At 47.1% G+C, this 25,580-nt stretch overlaps 1 protein-coding gene and 1 long non-coding RNA gene across 3 annotated transcripts in view; one reads left to right on the forward strand and one right to left on the reverse strand.

Moving 5' to 3' along the window:
- Positions 1-25,580, reverse strand: part of Myo10 (myosin X) — a 175,131-nt gene that overhangs the window by 117,651 nt on the left and 31,900 nt on the right.
- On the forward strand, positions 4,743-15,482 carry LOC104876105. Of its 2 annotated transcripts, XR_784247.2 has the most exons (4): positions 4,743-5,392; positions 6,808-6,962; positions 8,113-8,185; positions 15,405-15,463. It is a non-coding gene; the product is annotated as an uncharacterized LOC104876105 (long non-coding RNA). The 2 variants fall into 2 exon arrangements; XR_784246.2 differs by lacking the exon at positions 8,113-8,185 and having other exon boundaries at positions 15,405-15,482.

The following is a 25,580-nucleotide window of genomic DNA, read 5'->3' on the forward strand; positions in this document are numbered from 1 at the left end:
TTTGAGACAGGGTCTCACTCTCACTATGTAGCCCAGGCTTGCCTTGAACTCAGTGATCCTCCTGCCTCAGCCTCCCCAGTGCTGGGATGACAGGCGTGCGCCACCACATCCAGCAAAATGTGCAAACTCTTTAAACCAGTCTTTCCACACTGAAGATGCAGTGTGAAGGAAACAATCACTGCAAAAGCAAACCCTTTCTCCTTACAGAGTTACACTAAAATTCATGTGTGATACAATTGTACTATGCATGCACATGAGCATCACCCTAGATTTGTTTTCTAAAATACACACATGCACACAGGCACACGCCAGCAGCTGTGCTCTTGGACTTTCCTTCTGGATAAATGCAAATTATATTTGCACAAAAATCTGCCCATGAATGTTCACAACAGCTTTATTTGTAATAGCCAAAAGCTGAAAAGAACCAGTCCCAGCTGTTACAATTCCATTTGTACACTACTCTCCAAATAACAAAATTATAGAGAATGAAGTACAGAGTTACTGGGGGTTGCTGGAGGCTGAGGAGGGGGTGAGGTAGGAGGGAGGGCACCAGGGGGATCCCTGTGCCAAGGAGAGGCTGTGTATCTTTACTTATCAGCACCGGTGTCCCGGTGCGACACCCTGCCCTGCTCCCCAAGGCAGAATCAGAGGAAAAGTACTAAGGGGTCTATGGGGTCTTTCCCTATTACTGCTCCCAAATGCATGAAAATTCTATTACAACAAGTTCCAATTTCAAAAGTTTCAAAAATGTACACAAACAAAAGACTAGAAGAAAACAGATCAGAACTCCTGTAAGCAGTTACCAAGTTTGTGTTTCTATTTTCTTTTTTTATACTCTCTTATGACTTTTTGTCTATTTTTAAACTTTCTAACATTTCTAGAAAAACAATACAATAAGAATCACTATCAAAAAATATATCTGGATAAGTATATCGAATTCAATAGATTTTTTTTTCCAAAAATAAGAGTGTACAACAGCTTTCAAAGAAACTACAAAAATAAAACAAGTCTCCACCAATAGAAGGAGAAAGGCACGGTAATTTGTTAGTTGGACTGGATTAAGAGACTCATGGAGAGGAGAGTGGATCCTGGGCGCTGTACTGGTCCGTGGATTAACGAACTGAGTGAGGCTCAGAGCTGAGTGTGTCAGGAGGCTGGTCACCGGGGCTGCCTTTGGCGGGTGTGTCTCTCGCTGGTCTCTGCCCTGTGCTCTGTTTCCGGGCCTCCATGAAGAGAGCTGCTTTGCTCCGCTATGCCCTTCTGCCATGACATTTCTGCCTTGGAGCCAGAGGATAAATAGGAACCTCTGAAAGCAGGAGTGAAAATAAGCCTTCCCTCCCTTTCACTGTGTGTCAGGTATCTCGTCCTAGCGATGGTAAGCTGACTAACACACACAGTGAGTTTCATCCCAGAGAAATCCTACAACAAGCAGGGAGAGGGCCCAAGCCCAGGAGCCTGGATTCACAGCCCAGTGTTCCTTTACAGATGGAGGACAAGCTCACTTCTAAGGCCCCTAAATGCCTCTCTGAAGGTCCTGGTCCTCCCTCTCAGTTCCCTTCAGGTCCCCTCATCCTGGTCACAAGTCCAGAGGCCTTCATGTACCAGGGGTACAGAGTGCAGCTGAGCTCTGGTAGAGAACCCCCACTCCAGAATCCCAAGTCTCCTGAAAGCACCAAAACCAGAAACAACAGAGCCTCTTCTTCACCTAGGCCTGCTGCCTCATCCTTTTCTCAGACACCAACTTCTTTGTTGCCAGCTCCTGCAACCAGAAACCAGTCAACCTACGATCCCCTCGCTTCGTCCCAGTGTTGAGACTGGAGAGCAGACCCCACCTCGAATCCATCTTCTCTCCTTTCTCCCTCCCGCCTTGGCTCTAGCTCAGTACTTACTTTTTCACCCAGCTTCTACATCTGCCTCCAAATGCTCTTCTCTGCTTCTAGCATCCCGTGGCACAAACCCAACCTTCTCAAATCAGAGCCCAAGATGTTTGTATTTTTAACTTTTGAGTCTAATTTTTAATAACTTTAGAAAACACTAGGTTTAATGTCAACTTTTCTTGGTAGTGATAATTTGGCACTGAAAGGTTATTTTCAGAGGTGATACTTTGATTTCTTTGGCTGGTGTTTCCCAAAACAAGACCCAAGAGAAGCTTTTCTCCGAAGAGGAAATTGCTCAAGTGCAAGCCACACTGGCTTTGGTGGCGTTGCACCCTTCTCAGTGGCTGTGCTGTGATCGCTTGTTACAGTCCCTCGTCTCTCATCCTCGGCAGCATCACCTGGAATTCAGAGACGAGCAAAACGCCCACAGCTCATCGTGAGAAGGCAGGAAGATTGCGCACATAAAGGACTCAGTATAGCTCCCCGGGATGTGGGACCAGGCACACATTTCAGCTAATGCAGCAATGGGGTCCCATCATGAGAGCCTTTCACATTTCGTTCTCAATGGCTCCCAAGGTAAAATAGCAATTCCTTAACTGGTTTCTCTCCAACGCCCTCCCTCAGTTGCCTGCTGCTTGGCCAAGTTGATGGCTGTAGCGGTGGCTGATTTAGGCTCCCTGGGCCGGACAGTCAACCCGGCTGGGTCAGTCCCCCTTGGCACCCCTCCTCCAAGGTTCAGCCTTCATGCCTGCCTGAGCCCTTCTCTCCCAAGGGGCCTTGGATGGAAACCACTACAGTGTCATCGCCCCTTCTGTCTCTCTGTCCAGGGACAGGGAGTGAAGGGGCTCTCAGCTCCTGTGTCTCAGTGCCTGAGATGTCCCCGGGCTCTGCACTGAGGACCTGGGGCTGCATTCTGGCAGCTGGAAAGCAGGGCCAGGCCAAATCCTGGTTTGTACGTCCAGCAGAGTGTGCAGCCGTCTCTCCACTGCTGTCCCTGCACTGGGCCACCTACAAGGACCAGAGTGTCTGCACCTCATGGAAACTCTGGGTCTTCATTGCTTTGTCAAATGCCCAGGACCAGCAGCTGCTTAGAAACAGTCTGCAGAAGGGATGAATAGCAGCATCCGGCCTGTGGGGCTGTGGTCATTCAGCGAGAGTCTCACAGCTTGTCATCCAAAACTGAACTCCAAATGCAGAGAGTTGTAAATCAACATTTTCATCCACTGCTGCCTTGTAGTTGTCTTAAAATAATGGGGCAGCAATTCCTTGGCTGCTTTTCAGTGAAATAAAAAAGGCAGTTCTGAACCAAATATGGGTATATTTCTCTTGAGTTTTAAAAGATAATCAAAATCGATTTTATGAATCCCAGCAGTAAACACACACCACTCATGTCAGAAAAACACATTTCCAGGTGGCGAGTGAGAATGAAGACATACTATCAAAGGTGTTTTTTTTTTTGTTGTTGTTGTTGTTGTTTTTTGAGACAGGGTCTTACTATGTAGTTGAGACTGACCTGGAACTCACTGTGTAGCCCAGGCTGGTGTTGCTGGTATTGAACTCACAGAGATCCTCCTGCCTCAGCCTCCCAAGTGCTGGGATTATAGGAGTCGCCACCACGCCTGGCTCAAAGGTATTTATTAATCCAGTGGACAAAAATAGGACTTGAAAGATTCCAGATTTTACCCTAAAATCAAAAGTCATTTCTGGCATTTGTTTGTTTGATAAAAGATATACAAAGAAGGAAAGAGGTCAGCCTGGATCAAACTGGTGGCACAAAAACTAGAAGAAAATATTCCATTTGAAGGTAATGAGAAAGGTCTGAGACACAGCACAGTAGTAAGAAACATGAAATCACCATCTCCTGACACATTCCTTGGGCACCCACCTCACCCCCACTACCAAGGAAACCTGGAGAGACATCAGGAAACTGTTACCTGAGAAGGGGGAGGCAGGGCAGAGGGCTGGAAAGAGAAGCAACTGGGCAGAAAGGTCTCTAAGGAAGGAAGCCAAAAGTCTCTGTAAATAAGGAGCCTTTTGAATAATAGGAAAAAATTAATAGCACACACTGAGAGAGTTTTCCTAATAGATAGCACCTGGGCAAAGTAAAAGGACCAAAAGGAGCACCGGATGTCTCTAAATGTCTATGATGCAAAGCCCCGCTGGCTCCTCTATGCGAAATGTGGCTTTGAGGGACAGCTCCACTGACGGGAACGTAGTCCAAACCTCCGAAGACCTAGGGTCACCGAGCTTTCCACAAAAAGAGTTTGGAGCTGTTCGTTGCTGGTGACCCTTTATAACCCAGTCTAGCGACTCTGCGCTCTCGCTCAGTATCGGGTGAATGGCCAGGGCTCCCAGACGCAGCTTCTCCCCAGCGCCGCAGATGTGAGGCTCCATCGCCCTTGCAGTGATCCCAGGCTGCAGGCATCAGCAGCGGGCCACCTCCTCCTTCCCAGGAGCAAGGACAACGTGGACGGCTCACGACCGCACCTGTGCACCACAACTGGCGGAGAATACGGTAAAGAAAATGTACCAAGCGATGCAGCTCCCTCCTTGTGGACGGTGGGAGACAGAAGAGCAGCAGCTAATTCCTTTAGAGACGTAGGATCCATTGGGGAAGGAATACAGGTGCGTTCTTTTTCCATTACAGTACAGGTCTTCGTCAGCACACGTGTGCACTACGTAATGTTTACGTTCCTCGGGGTGTAACACATCTTAATCCCCTCCTTCCCTCCACCTCCTGGTCCCTCCTTTCCCTTCTGTAAGATGTCTGTTTCCTATTATCTGTCTTTTATTTTACTCTTTATTTATACTTTGGGTTTCTCACATAAGAGAAACCAAGCGATAGTTAAGCTTGTGTGTCTGATTTATTTTACTTAACATTAGGGCCTCAAGGTGCATCCATTTTCCTACAATGCCTCAGGCTTCCCTTCCTTTGCGGCAGAGTAGTCTATTTAAAAATGAGAAAGGTCGCCTTCTCATGTCTTGCTAGTCACATGTGGAAAAGCATCTGGGTTAATGCATGGCTGGTGGGGATGCAAAATGGTTCTGATGCTTTGGGAAACAACCTGGCAGATCCCCGAGGTACCGCACGGTTTCCACGTGACCCAGAGAACCTCCCTAGGTACAGGTACCCAAGACGGTGGAAAACGGATGTCCCACACCGAAGACGTTTCACTATCTGTGTCACCTCAGCAGCGCAGACAACCTCCGGGCAACGGACGCACACGCGGGGGCCTCACAGTGGCGTGAGACCGGCTCCGGAGAAGAGCGGCTAGAACAGGCGGGCTGGGCCAGGCAAACCCTGGCAATGGCAACACCTCCTGTGAAGAGCCGGGTACTGTGTTAGTCCCTGCAAGGAGGTCAAGGGGATGAGTAAAATAGGAGCGGGGGCAGGGCACTCGCTGCCGACGGGTACAGGTTTCTTCTGGGTGATACAAATGTTCGAAACGCCACTGTGCTGATGACTGTACAACTCCACAAGCCAAGTGAAAAACTCACTGAAGTCGACAATGCAGGTGAATCCTGTCGCGTGGGAACCCTATCTCAGTAAAGCTGTCCTTTTTAAAAGCACATGAGGGGCTGGATGTGGTGGTGCACGCCTGTAATCCCAGCACTCGGGAGGCTGAGGCAGGAGGATCATTGTGAGTTGGAGACCAGCCTGGACTACATAGTGAGTTCTAGGTCAGTCTCAACTACACAGTGAGACCCTGTCTCAAAAAAAAAAAAAAAAAAAAAGTACATGAGGCAGGCACTTAGCACAGGAAGTGGACAGGTGAGGGTCAGGCAAATGCTGGGAGGACCTGGGCATGTGGACAAAAGGGCTCAGCACAGCCCTGGCATCTCCTACCAGGTTTCCTGCTAACAGACTGACGGGGCGACGACAAAAGGGCTAAATGAGGTGCTTCAGCGCAGCGCCCGACCTATGAAATTCCTTCTTCTATATTCTCTCGGGGAACACAGGCCCTCGGACGCCTCAATTCTTAGAAAGCCTTGTGAGAAAGACACTGTCATTCTAGTGTTTGTGACTACCAGGAGCAGAGCTACTAGTGGCATAGTGTAAACTAAACCCAGTGTACAAAGGCCTCTCTCTGAGTCTTCAGCAGGATGAAGGTCAGAGCTACCACAAAAACAAAAGCCAGGCCATCAGCCTGTATTTAACATGATTAGGGAGAAAGTTAAAACCAATACAAGGGTCACAGAGATTAACACAGAGGTTTTCAGTGGTCAGAAGACAGATGTAGCTCAATGGTGAAGCCTGGTACAGGCTCTAAGGTTCAACCCCAGGACCACAAACAAACAGTTCAGAAACTGTGTCCCGACACAAAGGAAATTTCAGAAAAAATATGGAGAAATCAACCAGGCAAATGAATTCACTTTGACAGTTGTTAAGTCTTTTTGTTGTGCCAGAGGAGAGCTGAGATATCAAGGATAATCAGTCTGCTAGCTGAGCTAAAAAACGGAGACGGCATAGCTCTACAAAAGGGCAAACAAATTATCCACCACTCCAACAGTTCTGCTATGTGAGCTAAAACTCAGTGGAAGATTTTCCAGATTTTTATGAAAATGGTTTAATACTTAGAATACTAACACTAAAATTTATTCCCGTGAATATCCTTCGACTTGTGCATACGAAAGCATCAAACAGCAAAGCTAGAGATTAACTTTCATTAGAAGTTTTTGGACTTTAACCACTTTCCCCAAGATGGACGGTTATGCTTCTGCAAGTTCCACAGACCATCAAATGCAGCAGCTTTTGTGGGCCGAGGCCTTAATAACTCATTCAGGCTCTCCCCCAACAAGCCAAGCTCTACTGGGACTTTTCACATCGATGCCAACTTGTCTCACGCCGTTTTTTATTAACAAGCTTTATTTTTGCTAGTGTGTCTAATAATGGGGCACATGATCTCTTGTCCTGGCCTCATTATTCTAGATTTCTGGAGGGGTTCGCCATTCCCCAGCACAACCATGCTAGGTCCTGCTGAGATGAACCCAGTGTCTGGAAAATACACAGAGAAGGCTCCATCCCAGAAGGCATGAGACTAATCTTGGCGTCAGGGAGAGAAGCACTGCGGAGAATGTTACATGGTAAGTGGAAAAGGAGGTGGTGAGTACATTTTTGGCTTCACAGTACCAGGCAAAGCCTTAGGAAAGAGTCTTTGCACACAGAAGCACAGTTTAGACCTTCTCAAGTATAAATAAATGTGATCTCTGACTTTTCTGGTGGTGGTTTAAATTGTCTCCCGTTCTCATCTTGTACTGAAAGCCCAGGAAAATCATAAATAAGAAATGGCGTTGCCGCTGAGGCAAGGAGGGGAGCAACTGGGGAAGCTGATCTCCAAAGCGCCCCTAAGAGCGGTGGTACACACAGGTGCCACCGCCAGCTGTTTGTTGGCACTGAGAGCTCTTAAGGTTTGCCAGCACTGCCCTAAGAGGTACAGCAAGCAAAGATCATGGATTCCAAGAAGACAGAGACCAACAGGGCTAAAAAAATCCCCAGCCTGTCACCCTGGGCGTGTGCCTGACGGGTGTCACTGTACCTCCGGGAACCGGCCTCTCCTTGTGTGAAGGTGGCAGGCGTCTGTCGAGCGGTTATAACATGCATGGTTAACAGTGCAGGCTGCTTCAAAGATAAGCCACCTGCCCCTATGTGACAGCCGTGGTTCAGTCATGACACTGCCAAGCGCATTTCCCTGGAAATCCTGCTCTGAACCCAGTTCCGCCTGCCCTGCTTGTACCGGAAGCCCCGGGACACCTGCCCATTGCTGCAGGCCCGGCAGGCAGCTGAGCTACACGCGCCAGCGAGGCCAGCACCAACCTCCGCACGTTGCAGGGCCTTCCACGCACTCCAGCCGAGAGGGTCTGCCCCACCAGGCTTCTTCCTGCAGACTTTCCGAGACAGCAACCTACTCTGACATTTTCACAACTCGTGTGTGCATGTAAATGTCCACATCTGCATACAGGCATCTGTACTGACAGACACTTGTAATTACAGCAATTCTTACCTGTACAACCTGACAAGCACCTATGTTATATGTGGCAATCGGCTCTTTGGGATGGTCCTAGTCAAATGCTGATTTTATAATGAGAAAACTCAAGTCAGAGGGTTTACATAATTTGACCAGAGTCACATGGCTGATACGTGTCAGGCAGGGCTAGGAGTCACCGGGCCACCTGCGGGCAGTTGGTACCCCCCAGGAACCTCCCTGGTTCAAAATGTGCTTTCTTTTGCTTCCAGGAGGAGGTCCTGGGCTCCTTTCTGACTCTAACCGATACTGAGACAAGCACTCTTGTCTGCCCACTGCTAAAAAGTAAGTTGCAGTGAAATAGTACAGTGGACCCTTGACTTATGAACTCAATTCATTTGTACGGGCTGGTTGGAACTCAAGGTGGTCAACTGAAGACTGGCTCCTCTACCCGGCCTTGAAAGTCTCTGTCCTGTACACAGGTGGATCTCAGTGTCCTTTGAGAGACACTGGCCCAGGATTTCTCAGTGAACCCCACACAGGAGAGGATGTTGTCACGTTCCTTCCAGAGTTCTGTAAGGGATGAATCTGTCTCTGAGACTGTCTGGAAGCACAAGCAGCCGGCATTCGGGTGGTAACCCAAGACTTTGTCCAGAAGTTAAAACTAAAATTCCAGGTGTAACCCAAGTTGTTCATAAATCGGGCTGATTGTAACTTGAGGGCCCATTGTATTTTAAAGCTGCTTTGTGTATTTATGCAGTACCTCAAATATCCAGTGATGAGTAGAGAGATTTCTTATTTTTAAAGGAGTGAAGCAGTCATGGGAGATGGAAAGTTAATACTTAACCAAAGAGCGTCTAGGTTTTCTGCAGCTCAATTAATGGCATCAAAACGAGCTTGTACAAGTCAACCTGGGAAGGTTAAGTAAGGACACCAATAAACAATAATTACATGATTGTATAACAACGTCAAACATGTTGCTTCATCTCAATTTATCCCAACAAACATAAAGACTGATGGGGTGAAACGTGAGCATAAGTAGGGAGACCTCAGACACTCCACAAACCAGTTACTGTTCTTCCAAATAATTTTTAATCTTTTTTTCCTTTGAGTAATTTTTTTATCCAGCTCAGAGAAGATCCGTTGGGATCTTTGGGTTTCACATATACCATTGGAAGAAAATACACGTTTTCTTCTCGACCCGTGTCACCTGCACACCTTCAGCTTCTGCACGATTCTCTTCCCTTTACTTTTTCCAAGAATCTGACTGGCTCTCCTTTTTTTTTCACCATCATAAACAAAAAGAATCAGTATGCAGTTACGAAAGTAACTGCGGTGTTTAAAAAAAATGTGGGGGGGCATTTAAAACTGAAGCAAGAAAACTCACTCAATTTAACCTTCTGTGAGTTAAATCAATCTACCAGGACTAAATGTCTGGATGTTTTTGTGGCCCTGTGACACCAAAGAACACAAAACAGGCTCAAACAGGGTCCTAGCGCTCAATCTGCACTGAGCTGCTGGAGTTTCTCTGAGTGCTAGTTTTGCTCTTCGAACTACGTAAGCCCAACTGTGGAACTAGGTCAAAGGGATGGCAGCTGTAAGAATGGGTGCAGGATGGACTCGGCTGTTCTCCACCAACAGTTTTTAAATCCAAGTACACAGAGTTCTAACAGTTTCACCCAAAGCACAGTAAGAAATGAAGGGATCTCTGCTCCTTCTTCCTCACACTGGAAAACTTACTGACTCTCCAAGGAATCCCAGGTATCTACTCTTTTCTCAGATACAACCGATTTGAATTAGTATCTGAGCAAAGCCTGTAATTGATGCCTTAATGTGTTAAAGTGAGCAAAAACCTTATCTTTAAGCAAACGGCTGAAAAGAATCAAGTGTCACCTACAGAACACAGCTGTTCCTGAGACAGAGTACAGAGACCAAGCCTGGAGGCTGGACTTTCTCCCGATAGGTAATAAGGAGCTGCTCTCTACTGCCAGTTCCCTGCAGGATTTCCAGGCCCTAAACTGAGACAAATCCTCAATAGCCAAGTAGGAAGTATAAGATGACAGAGTTATTCCTAAAGATTAATTTTTCATTGTCCATTATTCTGAGACCGTGTTCTTATTTTGTACGTGTTAAAACCGTCTTTATTAAAAAGTAAAATGAAGCTAGGTGTGGTGGCACAGGCCTGTAACCCCAGCCCTCAGTAAGCTGAGGCAGGAGGTTTGCCCGGAGCTCAAAGCCAGCCTGGGCTACACAGTGCGTTTGAGACCAGCTGAAACTACAGCGAGACTCTGTCTCAAAAATAACCAACAAAACAAAAAGTAAGATGATGGCAATAGTTATTAAAAGCCCATTAAAGACGAGACATCTGAGTTGGCCTCCTTGGATTTCTACATGCAGGAGTCCAAAAGGCCTGGCAAGCACTGAGTTACGGCGGCACCCAGGTGCTGAGGAACAGCAAACGCTGTGATCTCAGCAAATTGTTTTCCCAAGGAGATTGCTTTCAAAGCAAAATGAGGCCAAACGCGAAGACAAGGTATCAGCGGGATACTTACAGCATGCAGTCCTCGAGCGTCACAAGACGGCACAGGAATGGGTGCGATTTCCTTCACACCAAGCTTTCTGCAACACTGAACACCGCCCCAGTCACTCAAGGGTGACAGTCACTGCGGCAGGAGGCCCACTGCTCCAGAATGGACCTGTTCTCATTCCACCCAGGCTCCTCAGAGTCTGTGACCATAAAAAAACAAATTCTCCTCCAGTCTGGTCGTTGTGAAAGGCACTGGCTTCCTGATTCAGCTCCACCGGCTGTGCTGTCTCAGTCCCGGTGGCCACAGTCAGTGAGGTTGGTGCAGGGTCAGCTGCAGGTAACAGCGGTGACCATGACAGGCGTGGAGTATGACGCGAGAACCCCAGACGCCTCCCTGAAGACCCCGCTGAGCCACTCACACAAGCTCCTGCTCCTCAGGCCAGCCCGAAGGACTTACACTGCCACCTCAGACTCCCACGAAGACATCACAGCTGTGCAAAGGCACACGGCACCGAAATGCAGCTCACATAGGGCTCGGGTGGTGGGGCTGTTAGTGTCAGCTGACTTTCACTGATAAGAGCCTGACTGAGCTATGGTGGTGCAGGTCTGTAATACCAGCATGTTGGAGGCTGAGGCAGAACTGCCAAGAGCTCTGGGTAAGACTGAGCTATACAGTGAGTTCAAGGCCAGCCTGGACTACACAGCAAGACCGTCACAAAAATGAAGCAAAACATCCCCCAATGAAACGAGAACAACAATGAAAAGAAGCCCAGATAGCCAAATATTTCCTGAAATAAATGCATGTTAATGCATTTTTTTTCTTTCTTTGAGACAATGTCTCGTTATGTTCCGGGCTACCTTTGAACTCACTATGTATATAGCCTAGGCTGGCCTTGAACTCCAGATCTTCCTGTCTCAGCCTCCTGAATGCTGGGATTCCATGCTCGTGCCACCATGCCCAGCTGGACATTCGTTCTATGAAGTTTCTCTTGCTGTTTAGGAAGCAGGATTAAGCAAAGCCTGAACACAATTCTTTACTATAGAAATTAAGATTAAATGCAGCTCTGATTGTCTTTCAAAAGAAAATGATGCAGCCTTTCCCAGAATTATTGCACCCTATTTCTCACCTGCTTCTCCCAACATCATTTAGGCTTTGAGTTTTCCAGTAGAGTCCTTGGGAAGCACCAGCAGGCACAGCTGTCACTGGTGAGGCACCTGGACTCCGTCCCTGCGCCATGTGCGAAGTGGCCATCTCCACCCGTTGACCCAAGCAAGCGGCTGCCGCCTACACCACACCACTGCCAATGCCACTGGTCACAACAGCCACCGTAGGTGATGTGGCCCCAGGGTGTTCAATCCTAAGTCCTCGGGCATGGACCGTGGCTCTCCTTCAGTTCTGCAGAGGGTTAGGGTCATGTGGGAATTTGGGATTCTTCAGCCACATTTGGAAACAGGAATATTACTCAGAAGTAAAACAGCAACTACAGAGCATCAACTGATGCTTCACTTGAGTACATAATTTTGAAGTCGGCTTTGCTAACTGAAAAACAGCGTCAGTCTGTAATTTGCACATCACAGGCATTTCAGATTGGTGCAATCTAATCTCCTACTGGACAAGAGAAGAGTTTTAAAAGATCTCTGCATGTGGGTAATAAAATGGCTTTTCCATAGGCAACTAAAAATAAATTCAAAAGGCTTTGCAGTACAATATGTATTTATTTTTGGTTTTTTGAGACAGGGTCTCACTGTGAAGATCAGGCAGGCTTTGAACTCACTATGTAGCCCAGGCTGGACTCAAACTTATGGTGATCCTCCTGCCTCAGCCTCCTGTGTGCCAAGGTTTTTTTGGTACCAGGGATAGAAGTCAGATCCTTGTGCTTGCAAAGCAGGTGGCAGAACCACTGAACTAAATCCGCGGCCCCTGTGTGGTAAGATTACAGGCAAGTACTGCCACACCAGGCTAGGCACAATCTTAAAAATAACAGGTAACACACGAAAGTCAGTTATAACTACATGTTTATTAACGATAAAGTCCTTGTTTATGCACCAGAATAAAATATGTGCCTATAAAAACACAGAATTAGGAAGATACATTTAGAAGCTGCCATTATACGGTTTTATGGTGAGGAGAGAAGACCTTAGCCCACAACATTTCCCTCATATTACATATAAAATAAAATACCAAAATATTTCATGATCTGAATTCGTATTTCTTATATATACTAAAACCAAATCCTAGTTGTACAATTCAGACATAAGTTAAATATCTGGCCAAAAGACCAGATTAACAACAAATATGGAGAAATATCCAAATGGTGTTAAATAAATGTATTTGTTTCAAAGGATAACCATTCACAAAATATTTGAACTAGTAAATCAATAGTGAAACAAATGCATCAGTTTGTTTTGTTCTTTCCCAACTTGGTTTGGAATGATTTCTAAGCAGCTACAATACGTGCCAAGCCATACAAAAGAAATTAAGGTGGCAGGCTCTGACCCAGAAACAAAGGCAGTTTTGGTCTTTAGAGCCAGCGTAATAAATGCACGAAAAGTCCAGATGGCTTAGATTTGCTTTACACAGGGTAACTGAGAAGACTGACATTTAAGCTATTTATTTAGCAAGTCTGATCCTAAAGGCAATTTTAGAGCCAGAATTTCTACAAGACAAAAAAGAATGCATTTAGGCAAGTGAAGAATTAATTGGTCTCTGTTAAGACTCCTCTTGGTATGAATCTATTGGGCCCAGCCCGGCAATCATAGGAAAAATGTCTTTACCGCAGAGCACCCCGAATTCCTGCAGCCAGTTCTCATTTATATTGGCTTCGCACATTAGATCCAACTTGCCAGCCTCCAGCTGCTGACATATACTTTTTAAAGAACTTCTGAAAGGAACATAAAATCAATTCTCAGTGAGAGTCTAAGGCCCGAAATGGACACTCGCAAGGGAAAGCGATGAAGAGGAGCCAGAGGACAACTGAGCTCAACCTCAGGGCAATGCTGAGGTCTTGGGGCTGACTCCGAAGTTTGGGTGGCTGGGGAGCAAATACTTCTAGGCTTTTCCCACCATGTAGCGTGGCTTTTACCAGAAGAGCAGACAGTATAAAACTTTATTTCTACCCAGGGATCAGTCTGACATTTCTAAACGGGAAGTCTCTCGGGCAGAGAATGAAAGAGCAGCCATTGTGTTCTGGAGACTTCACATTTGCTACTCCCTTGCAGGGTTTCATGCTTTTAAGAAACGGATGCAATTAACCCTACAGCAGTGGCCCCAGGGGTGTCACTGCTAGCTACTGAGCTTCAGCTGACGCTGGGAAGTCGGGTCACTGGGATGGACAGACCCTGAAGTCACTTCTGTTGATGAACAGAGAAGTGGTATCAAAAGATGTTTATAACTGGCACCCTGAGACCCAGAAACACAGTCACATGGTTATCACAGGATCAGAATGGCATCAGCCAATTCAAAGTGTCGCGCACTGTGGAAGTCTGTAAACCCCAGGCTAAGGGTGCAGCCCCCACACCTCATATGGGTCAGGGACCTCCTGAGACTGCCCAGGACCTGCAAGGCCGAGGTCACAGGTTTTTTTGGTTTTTATCATTGGCTGCACTGGATCCTTTAGGAAAAAAAATCAAACTAAACAATGCAAACTTAGAAAAAGAAATAGTATCAGTTAATATGTAAGTGCACAGTATTACTGGTTTATTTGCTGCTACTGGTAAGGATGAATGAAGTGTGGGTGGGCAGAAAAGGAGAGGAGAGAGTGCCTAAGGAAGGAGGGAAAGAAAGGCCCAATAAAAGTAAAGCTTGTGTATAACTTTAGGCATGAAGTAACAAAAGTTTATCGCTGTCAATAAATGAGTGTGCCCTTGGCGTAATCAGGTGGGTAGAGACGGCTTTCTCCATGCATATGTAAATTAACTCACTAGTGAGGTGCTTGTTTTTATTCTAAGTACATTCATTCACAGAGTTTATTGGGCAGGAAGCAAGTACAAACAAAAGGTTAACTCACTTTTTGCCTCTGGCCTTCATACACTGATCAAATTTCTTAACAGTTCTGTGAATTCCTGGAGTGACCCTAACAGGCCGGAGGGAGGGTGACTTCAGAGTTTATATCACCGGTTCTTGTTTCTACCCTGGTTCTTGTTTCTAGCTTCCTCCCTGGCCCTTGCCAGCCTCAAGCAGGAGTCGGACTGCAAAACCCCAAGAGCCCGATCCCTAAAGAAGAAGCCCTCTTTCCTCACAATGCTGGTTTCTCTCTCCTGTGACCTGCACCAAAGCGCTTTGGTTCGAGCCTGGTCACATGTAAAATGACACAACCAAACTAAATCATCTGGAAATCCTTTCCTCCCCTCCCAGGTCCCTGAGTTTAACAAATGCACAATAAATACAGGCTTGAATTAAAATGACCTGGGTGACCCTCCTGGGAATTTCTTCAGGACTCCCTGCAAAGTGCCTGCCAGGCAGCCACGGAGGGGTGAGGGTTAACAGCAGGGAACAGCACCCCTGGTGCCCTGTGAGCCACTGCTAGGCAATGACTGAAAGGAGAGCCTCAAAAGTTCATTCTAAAAAATTCATTATCAGACATCATGGCATTGCTCTTCTCAAAGCTGTATCTTCTCTCCTTAAAAATTACTATATTTGCTAGGTGTCATGGCACAGGGCTATAATCCCAGATGCAAGGAGGCTGAGACAGGAGGATCACAAATTCAAGTGCAGCCTGGGTAACTTAGTGACCTACAGAGTTGTCCAAAAATGGTAAACAGATAAAAAGGGCTGGGTATGTAGCTCAGTGTGAGGACTGTACATTCAATTCCCAGTGCCCCCCCACCCCAATTACCACTCTCTACAGCTGCTAAATAAGTGTTAAAGAAACCTGCAATGGCCACTGGTGTATCCCTGCTTTGAGGTCAAAGCCTCAAAAGTCTTCCCTGTGCAGGAAATGACGCTGCCACCCTCCGCTTGCTTGGGTAGAAGAGGCAGGAGGAAAATGACCCTGGTGTCCCGTGGGTGTAAAACTCATGGCCTCGCTGCTTTTCCAGAGACGACTGGCCAGCTGCTCCTTCTCCAAGGCTGTCTGCCACCTGCTGCCACCGACCTGCACTCGAGATCCTCCAGTTGGCTTGTGCTGTGATCCTGCCTCTCCCGCCCAGGGCGACTTCCGGGGACCCTCGATCTGCATGGAGGAATCTGCACGTGGCCTCCAGGTACGGTGTGGACTCGGGGCTTCTTCCGGGCCTGTCCACACTAACTCTCCAAGGACGGGAGAGGGGCCGGAGCAGAAGGAGCAGAGAGAATGAAGATGAGTTACGCGCATGTAACAACGCCCTGTGAGGACGGGAACCATCGAGCACTGCCAACATGGACTAATAAAAAGAGAAAAAAATGTAGTGCCTATTTTCAGATACGAAAATGTAACTGGAAATGGTGCCTGAGAGAAAATCTAAATTGCCTTTTTAAAACATGTCAGAATTATTGCACAGTTCTCAAATATAATTCTTATCTTAAAAGTCTTATGCATCAAAATACCACCCTTACTTTGAGGAATACGAAAACATATGATCCACTATGAACACTCAGTGCTCTACCATTGGACTACATTCCCATCCCTCCCGGTCAATGCTGTATCTTTTTCTTTCTTAGGTTTAAAAGACTATTCTAGTCTATTTTATTTATTTTTGGTACTGGGGATCGAACTTGGGACCTTGTACTTGCAAGACAGGCGACAGTGGAACCAGTAGGCTACGTCCCCGGCCCCCAAGAGCTCTTTTAAATAACACAGTGAAATACAGAGTACAACACAGACGAATCCTGGGAACACTAAGGGAAGTGGAAAAGTCAAAACACAGAAGATTAAATGTGGCAGGGCTCCGTGTATAAGAGGCACTCAGATCAGGCAGAGCTATGGCAAGTGGTTGCTGAGGCAGGAGGGAGCAGGAGTGGGAAGGCTGGGAGACAGTTCAGGGGTGTATGGTTTCTTCTGCAAGTAATAAAATGTCCCCAAACATTCTGTACTGATAACTGCACCACTATTTCAATATACTAAACGCTCCTAATTATACATTTAAGCGGGTGAATTGTTTAGGATGTGAATTACATCACAACAAAGCCCTTAAATTAAAAAACAAAAAACGATTCTTTTTCATTTTAGATTACAGCTCAAACCGTGTGAAAGGTATTGACCAATCAAACCCTACGTGCTATAATGTAGCTCTTTTAGCTACAAGTTACATCTGCAAACTATATAAAAACTCTCATTAAAGACAGTAATGGGCCGATAATGGATAGTCAGTCTGAGGATGACTTTCCCCACAAGGCAAAAATATTTTCTCTATGGAATTTTCATCGCCGCAGAGAACGTCCCCAGTGGGGACACACGGCCGCGTGGGGCTCGGGGTATTTCCATATGCTCCCTAGTGCTACCTGCAGTGTATGAGTCCGATATTCTAAGGCCAGTTATTAAGTCCTTCTGGTAGAGAAAAGTAAAGACAGCAAACGCATGTTTCAAATGAGCCATCTTAATGAAAGTGCGTTACGTATCGGGAACAGTAAACTCTGGCACTGAAACGGCTGCAGCTGAACCCTGCTGGCCCACCACTGCTCTGGGAAGGAAATTAGGTTAATCGGACAGGGTTTGCCCTGTACAGAGGCTGCTGACAGCTTTCCCTGGAGGCCAGGTCTCTTTTGAGTCCTTTGTTACTAAAGCTTCCTGAAACTGGGGGCAGCGTAGCCCCAATCTATTGTCACAGGAGCGACTGTCCCTGGGCTGTCCCAGTTAACATCTGTCGCGAGTTCTGTCAGCCTGAGCAGAAGCAGATGTGTAGCGCGGGATGCCGTGAACTCGGACGTGGCAGGAAGATGGATCCACTTCAGAACAGAGGGTCCTTCCAGGAGGCTGAAATACTCGCGGAATTCTCCAGGGTGCGCTACCCTGTTACCCTCACTGGAAGCCTCAGGAATACCATTAATTATTTCAGAACCGCTCCAAGAACCATTTGGAACCCCCAAACAGCAGCTAGTGTGAAAGCTCTTTTCCCTCTGAAACAAAGCCACTGCATTTGCAGTTCCTAATACAGGCCATGTGTTGGATTCACAAACGTATGATTCCAGTTTTACGTGAGACTGCACAAGCTGGCCATAAAGTCTTCATCTAGAAAACCCTTTGGGGATTATTACTTTTTCCTCAGAAAATTCTTTGGACTAATTCAAGTCACCTTACTCACGGCAGCACGTGTAAGTACACGTGCAGGTATTTCATCCTGAACAAGGTCATGAAAATGTATCAACACAGATTAAACACAAATTCCAAACAACGCTCCCAAGAGTTGTTCCTCGGGATATTTTAATGGTATCAATGAATCACTCAAGCAAAACAAGAGGGTATAGGGTCCCCATGATGGGGTCTCTTGGCCTTGGAGTCTTGCTCAAGCTCCCGGCTTGATCAGGGCGAGGGCTTGGGTGAGACAGTGGCCTTCGATAAACCCACCCTGGGCTGGGCACGGTCTTTACCCTTGGTCCGCTCTTCTCTGTTGCTGACTGGGAGAAGCAAGGTGATAAAAGAGCTTGCCGGAAATCAGGCTAACTACAGAAAGTCTGGGGTTCTAACAGCAGCTTCTGAAGAGAGAACCACTCAGCTCCGGTTCTGGTACCCCCTTTGAAAATGAGGAACATTTGGGGCCTTGTTAAATTGGCCTTGCATGTTAAATGGTAAATTAGCAACCGACCTTCTCTTTCACACTAGAAATAAGCACTAGGGTGTCAGGACTTATCCACAGCCTCTAGATGTGCACCAGCACACTGGATTTGTTCTTGAAACACCTCAGGAAGGCACAGATCTTCCTGGAAATGGGAAGAACACAGAGACAACACCAGGGCTTCTCCCACTTTTGCTGTGCTTCTCTCCATTAAGCCAACCCAGACAAAGCCACTGAATCACAGACTAGTCCCTGGACAGGTGTTAGCATGCAAAACTAAGTTATCGAGATGACTGCATCTTGTGTCTGACACAACAGGGCTGAAGAAGGGCTCCTTTACGGCTGTAGGGGGTCAAGAAGGTATTTGGCCCCTGTTGAGTGAGTACCTGTGTTTGTAAAGAACGTCACCGTCTCTGGGCGGACACGTGTATCAGAAGCTTTCATTTAGAAAATGCATTAAAAGAAAAATAGCCTGCCAAGCCCTACACACTTTTTTTATAACTGTGGCCCAGCTCCTGGGAGCTTGTTAGAAATGCACATGTTTCTTATGAAAACCTCCAATATAAATTAAGAGCAAAAGAAAAGAGAGGGTAGGAAATAGGGAGGCAGACTTTGTGGAGACACAAAGGGGATCTTGGGAAGAGGAAGTAAAGGTGATTAAGATGAGGTAATAGTTCCGGTTCTCCAAGATGAGTGTATTAGTATCCATCTCAAACTTACACCGAAAAAATAAGAATGAAATGCAAATGTTCTGGATCCATCTGAGAGTTGATCGGAAACTTCACAGTGCTTTTGACAAGCACGCAAGGGGATTCCAATGCCGACTCCGTTTTGAGGGCCACTACCCTAGGCAGCAAGAGATGGGACTGCTGCCTCAGTCTACCTTTCCTTCCAGGGAGAGTGTAACCAATGGACCCAGTGACGGATCAGTGGGTCCATCGGGGTTCCAGGCACAGGCGCAGGCTGGCAGGATGCTGGGTGCTGTGAATGCCCAAGCTCTACGTGGAGGCTGCGCTGAGGTATCAATCACAGTGTGGAGCCCTGCAAGTGGCTTCGGTTCGCGGCCAGGAAAGGGCCTCCTGAAGGGCCGGGGCATCGCCCATCCCACATGTGCAGCGACTGGGGACAGGACACCAGGGTTGGCAAACTTTGGAGGCAAAGGCCAGAAGGCCAATCCTTTAGGCTTTGTGACTCTTGAGTGGTACTGCTGTCCCACAGGGCAACAGACTGCTGGCCGAGCAGTGGGAATGACCCCACAAACTTCACGAACTGGGGCTCCGGCTCACTTCACCTGTCACAAAACATCCCTGACTTTTCCCAAACACTTCGATGTGTACGAAATGACCCGAGCTCACAGGTCTTCTAAAAGCAGGGTGCACGCGCAGGCTGCAGCTTGCTACTCCGGTTCTGTTAAGCCCAGGAGTAATTACACAAAATCACGGAGTCACCCATGCCATCCTCGGGACACGTCATTTCTGCTCAAACAGCTGCCGTCAAAGAAGCTCCATGTCACTTTGCTTAAAATGCAAGGCTTAATTTGCATTCGGTCGCATATGCAGCCTCAGTGAGCCACACGGAGCGAGGTATGAAGCGACCCTGTCCCTCAGGGAGGTCAGTCCCTCAGAAGTAACTCCAAGCTTGATTTCCTAGGTGCCTGCTGCCTTTAAAACAGCAGCACCACCTGACAGTCTGGAATAGAACCTGGAAAGTCACCCTTTCCCTGCAGTCCTCAGCAGCACGCATTCCTTGAATAGAAGTTAGCAGATAGGTGTACACTGGGCCTAAGCGCTTCTGCCCCCAGCATGGCAGGTCCTGCGAGGGACCCACAAGCTCTGACCCTGCATCTCACACGGCCCACGGCGGGGTCTGTCCCGAGGAGAGCAGAGAAATGGGTCGGCCTTGGTCTGTAGACTGCCGGAGCCAACAGCCATGGCCCGTGGCTTAGAAGCAACAGAGATTTACTTCTCACAGTTCCGGAAGATGGAAAGTCTAAGATCCAGGTGGTAGCTGAGTCACATCAGGGAGAAGTGTTTTCTGCTTCATAGATGGTGAAGGGGTCGTCATGAGGGGTCGTCCAGGAATCTACCCCCTTTCATGCCATCACATTAGGGTAAGGTTTTAACATTCAGATTGCAGCGAGGCTTTAAGTCACCACCAGTGCCCGTCCTACAGGTCTCTCCTAGGCACTGTCCCAGCCTCATTCCACCAAGGCCTGGGTTCTCCTTCTGGTCCCAGCCCCTTGAGATGGGAATAGGTCAGGTTTTCCTCACAGTATCAATGTACTCTCCGACTTCCCGGAATACAAAGTCTGCATGCCCCATGAGGACCGCTCAGCTGGGTATAGAGGGGATTTGGAAAACCTTCACACTAACTTACAAGTGGCAGAAGTACCCCAGAGGAAGCTCTGTTGTAGGCATGGCAAGATGAGGGTTAGGAGCCTCCAGAGAGAGAAGAAAGTGAAAGAACTGAGCTCCAGAGACACCAGCAAACGGGAGGAGTGGGGAGAGAAGGAGGAAGATGCGCCTTTTGTGTTGCCTGGGAAGAAGCCAGTCAGTGGTCCTGCAACTGCAGTCCACCAACTCCAACTGAACGGAATCCTCTGGGTGGCTCGATCAGCACAGAGGCCAGGGCCATCCTCACTTGGGCCTAGGTTTGGGGTATCCACGGTGGATCCAGGACACCTGCACCTTTAACAAGGTTCCCAATGATTACGAAGACGCCGGACACAGAACTGTGTGTAGAGAAGCCCAAGTGGATGGCTGGCTGGCTGGACAGATGGATGGGATGGGCAGAGAGATGAGCGGATGGGTGATAGGTAAAAGGTTGGCCAGTTATATGGGTGAGGAGAAGACAAATGGACAGAGGAAGTTGTATTTACAAATTCTAAGAGAAGACATTTCACAAGACCATTTAAAAAGATGTCCAGAAAAAGCAGCTACCTGGGAAAAGCCAGGCCTAGGTGTTGAACGTCCAGGGGCCACACTGGTTGGTGCCTTTAAGCTCAGCCTGCACAAGCAGCACTTTTTTAAAAATTAATTAATTAATTTATTTGGTACCGGGGATCAAACTCGGGTGATATTTTGAGCCAGGAGGTACTCAGCCTATGAAACAGCTCTGAACAGGGCTGCTCCTGACACAGCACACAGGAAGCATCTCAAAAGCACACCCCAGGGGCCGGGGATTTAGCTCATTGGTTCCACCTTCTGCCTCCCAAGTGCAAGCAAGGTCCAAATGAACAAACAAAAACACCATCCTGAGTGGCACCTCAGATCCTGATCTCACTGTCCTGGGCAGGACCAAGGCTTCTGGCAAAAGCTTCCCCAGTAATTCACACTGCGAAGCCAGAGCAGGAGACTCCTCTGCCAGCGGAGCAGTGTGGAAACGAGACCGTGCACTCTGAAGCACTGGGAGGAAAAACGTGACCCTTCCATTCCCCAGAGCAATAAAACACAGAAAAGGTGCCCGGGGATGTAGCTCAGTGGTGCCACCACCTGCCTCACAAGCACAAGGTCCCGAGTTTGATCCCCGGTACCTAAGTAAGTAAATAAATAAACAAACATAAACCACAGGGAAAAAAGCCACTGCAAAGTTGGGGAAAAGAGGAAGTAACATGAGAACCTGCCAAACTGAACAACAATTTCAAGACAAAGCACAGATGTCACGACAAGAAAGAGAACAAGCACACTAAGTCCCCAGGCCCATAGGGGAAACAAAACAAAACATGCACAGAAGAAATCAAATAGCCAACAACCCCCATGGCCAGAGTCACCCAGCTCAGTTAACCTCCGTCCACAGGAACTAAACCGATACAGTGCAAAGACGGTAAACTCTGGAGGCAGAGCTCTGTGACACCAGTCACTGGCCAGTGTAGACTCCTGGACTTATCGTACTGAGAATCTATTTCCATATCACTAAAATACAGCTGCTCAACACCTTCCTCCCGGGGAGTTGTGAGAATGGGACAGAATGAAGGGTCTGGGAGGCACCAGTATGGCGCTGGTAGAACGACGGAACCAGGCACCTCCACATCATCCTGTCCACTCGGCTGAAATGCCAGTCCTGCTAAGGCCTCAGCCTCACCCAACAAGAGCAAGGCGTGGTTTAGAGCCAGGCTGCTCCCTAGGGAGGTCACAGGAAGGACCGGAAGTCCTCACATCACCACTGTTGTGTCCCTCACTGAGCCCTGAGCACAGGCTAAATCAGAACGGGGCAGGGGAGGGTTCAGCACTCCCCACCTTCTGGTGCACTGTAGATGCCTAAATAGGTCTTTGTAGATCGGTGGGCTCATCAATTTGCCACGAATACCAGTAAGTTTTTGGAAAAACTTGCTCTAAGTAACAGGCCTAGAAATGAATTTTTTGGAATGGAATGCAACTCACTCCTAGATAAGATAACCGTCTGCATTTAACAAAGTGCTTCTGCTTTTTCTACAGACATTCCACCCAACGTTAAGTCTTTATGTCTAATTCCCATAGCAAATTTCTGAGTCCTTTGTTTCCAAATCAGGTCTTCACATAGATTTTGGACAAAATGATATTGTAACAAAGGCATATTATTCAGGCATTTAAAATAAAAGGTATGAGAATGACAATCCATTTTCTACTTCATCTCTTCTAGTTATAAATTACATGCTGGTCTAGATGTATAAATTACATCTAGCATTAATTAGCTGATTATTTTCAGTATTCCTGGGTATCAAGTATGCTACATAGTACCCCACTCACCTTCCAATATGAGAAATTTAGTTGGCTAAGCTAAGCCCCAAGTCAAAAGCAACAATGGAGGTCTACGGCACCGAACATCAGCACTTCTCTTCGTGCCAAGACACTAGCACTGAGAGACCAGGCATCATGCTGTTTAGGGAAACATCTGGAGGCATCACAGGCTGACCCAGAATGAGGTGGGTGAGCCAGTCAGAGGCTGGGCCTTGCATCAGAAGAGAGGCCAGGGTAGATCAAAGGTGCACACAACTCCAGGTAAACAGACCAACTCTATGGGTTGGGAAGAAGAGGTATCTTCAATGGGCCCAGGGAGGGAGAGAATGCCAAAGTCCAGGAAGACCCTCTACAGAAAAATCAACAAGTGGGTCTGAAGGACAAGAGGAAGCCAAAGGAGGTCATGACTCAGGGCAGAGGCCATCTGCTCTCTCTTTCATGTTTGTGTACTTGGGGTCAGGAAATACTGCCAGCAGAGATCCAACCCTCTCCCCACCCACTGGGGAGGCTGGGAGGGAGGGGCCCAAAGGAGCTCAGCTCAAAGGGACTCGGATGGGAAGGCAAAAGCCATGTTCAACAAGGAAAAAAAAAAATCAGAATTAAGCTGGATTCTAATTTAAACTGGATTCAAAGGATCAGGGAAACTGTCCCCAGAACCCAGCAAGGCCTGGCCAGTGGATTTTACCACAGAGCTGGAAATGTGGCAGCAGATAACTGAACAGCAATGGTGTGCCTTGGCAAGCTGAGGTCTACACGGCTTCACACAGCCCATATTCCTTAGAACACAAACATAGCTGATAGTGCTTGTCCCTGAGAATGGTTTCCTGTTTCAACCAAGCTCATCAACTTGATTCTCTCCATGATTCTGGTTGCCACTGAGTTGGGCAAGAACCAAATCAAACTCAATGGTTAGGTTCAACGTCACTCTTATGGGAAAATTTGATTTGGTTCTCGTCCAGTAGTGCTAAGTGTCTCTTCTCAACAGACCTCACAGAGAAGGAAATCAGCATGCAACATGATTTCAAGGCATGGTTCACCAGAGGGAGGAGCGGTCCTGAGCTCAGACCTCTCTGAGAAGTGTGCATCAGGATGTTCACCTGTGAATGAAGCAAGGGACAAGCACATTTCTGCAACAACTGTACCACTCTTCAGGTCGCCAGGGACCAAGGGCATGGCCTACTTGGGTAAGAGCCTCCCCCTGAGTTACAGTAATGACCTTTCCCCAAAAGAGCTGTGAAGATTTGCAAATGCGCACTTTTTTTTTTGAGCTAAGTATACTAATCAACAAGCAAAGCTGTTCTATTTCTATAATCCCAGAGTAAAAATTAACAGAAACATTTAATTTTCCATCTTTGAAGTACAACATGCCAAAGCAAATTCCTAGAGGAGGTGTAGAATCAGAACCACGTGGCATTCAGAACATAAAAATATTATAACTCAAAACCAAACTGGACAAGTTCCTTCGCCTTGAAAACATCACTGAAAGTCCTAGGGACATTCAGGCCCTGGAGTGCAGACCTTTGCTTCTAGGAAACGCCACAGGCCAGAGCTTAATGTCTACCTGAGCAATGGGTAATTCCAAGATGCAAAAGCAAAACTTGAGAAGAGCAAAAAGAATCTGCAAGACTACCAGCTCAGTGCAGTCTGGAATACAGCTGTGCAGTTTCGATGGAAGTGAAGGCCAAGAGTAACAGATGGAGCCTTGCTAAAGTTTCAACAGAAGTAGCAAATACATCTGCTCCTTTAAATCTTACCTGTCATCCGTCACCAGAACATGCTCTTTCCGCCTTTGCTCTCAGGATGGCTGTGTAGCCCACCCTCCTCCTATCGAGAAGGGTCCTTCACCCACCCACAGGGGCAGACCCCACCCGACACAGCTCACACCCAGAGCTAGGTGGTCAGCAGGGCTCAGTGGACCTAGGCAGGACCACCCAGTCTAAGAGCACACAGCAGGGTCCAACGGGGTCTTCTGGACATTGTCTATTCCTTAAGACAGTACTCAGGCCACAATTCCTAATGCACTGTTATTTTTTAAAGCAGTGCAAGAAAAGGTATTTAGGAGGAAAGTAGTTTAAAAATAAATTGCACAAGGAGTTATTGCTTAGTGGGCTCAAGCTTTTGTTTGGGGTAATTAAAAGTTTGGGAAACATACTATTGACTAATATTGCATGTGTAATTAATCGCCACTGAATTACACACTTAAAAATGATTAAAACAGCAGTAGAAAGGCTAAGCTGCAATCCAAAAAGAAAAAAGAAAATTGTTCATTTAATTCAGTAATTTTTTTCTTTCAACTTAAATGTAGGCATTTGTAGAGGACAGCAACTGTGGCAAATCCTTTACACATCCATCAGCAAGAGTAAAATCCCCAAACAAATGTTACCACTGTCAGGGATCACGTGTACGCAGGAGCGAGCGACAGAATCAAAGGAAGCAGTGGCTCCAAAAGCCACGGCTTTGTACACTGTGTTAGGAGACACAAAAAACAACCCTACTTTGTTGAACTTTACCACGGGCCATCAGAAAACTCTTATTTCTAAGTCATAAACAGATTACTGCTCAGCTAAGACACAGAAATTAAAAGACAGCCCAGATGCAATTAGGTTGAATCACATGAACTGCTGATATTCAGCTCTTTTTGACCTCTGAAGTGGCATTTTTACATGGGTCAGCTGAGTGCACAGGTTTATTTCTCTGGAAGCGGTGATTGTAATATAAAGGGCACCCAGGACTCGAGGCCATCACAGGCCAACCTGCAAATAATCCTGTTTCTTTCCTCTTGAGAGAAAAAAAAAAGGCCGTTTCTTAT

This window comes from Fukomys damarensis, unplaced genomic scaffold, assembly GCF_012274545.1.
Source record: "Fukomys damarensis isolate Sample0158 unplaced genomic scaffold, DMR_v1.0_HiC HiC_scaffold_1, whole genome shotgun sequence".
NCBI classification, from domain to species: Eukaryota; Metazoa; Chordata; class Mammalia; order Rodentia; family Bathyergidae; genus Fukomys; species Fukomys damarensis.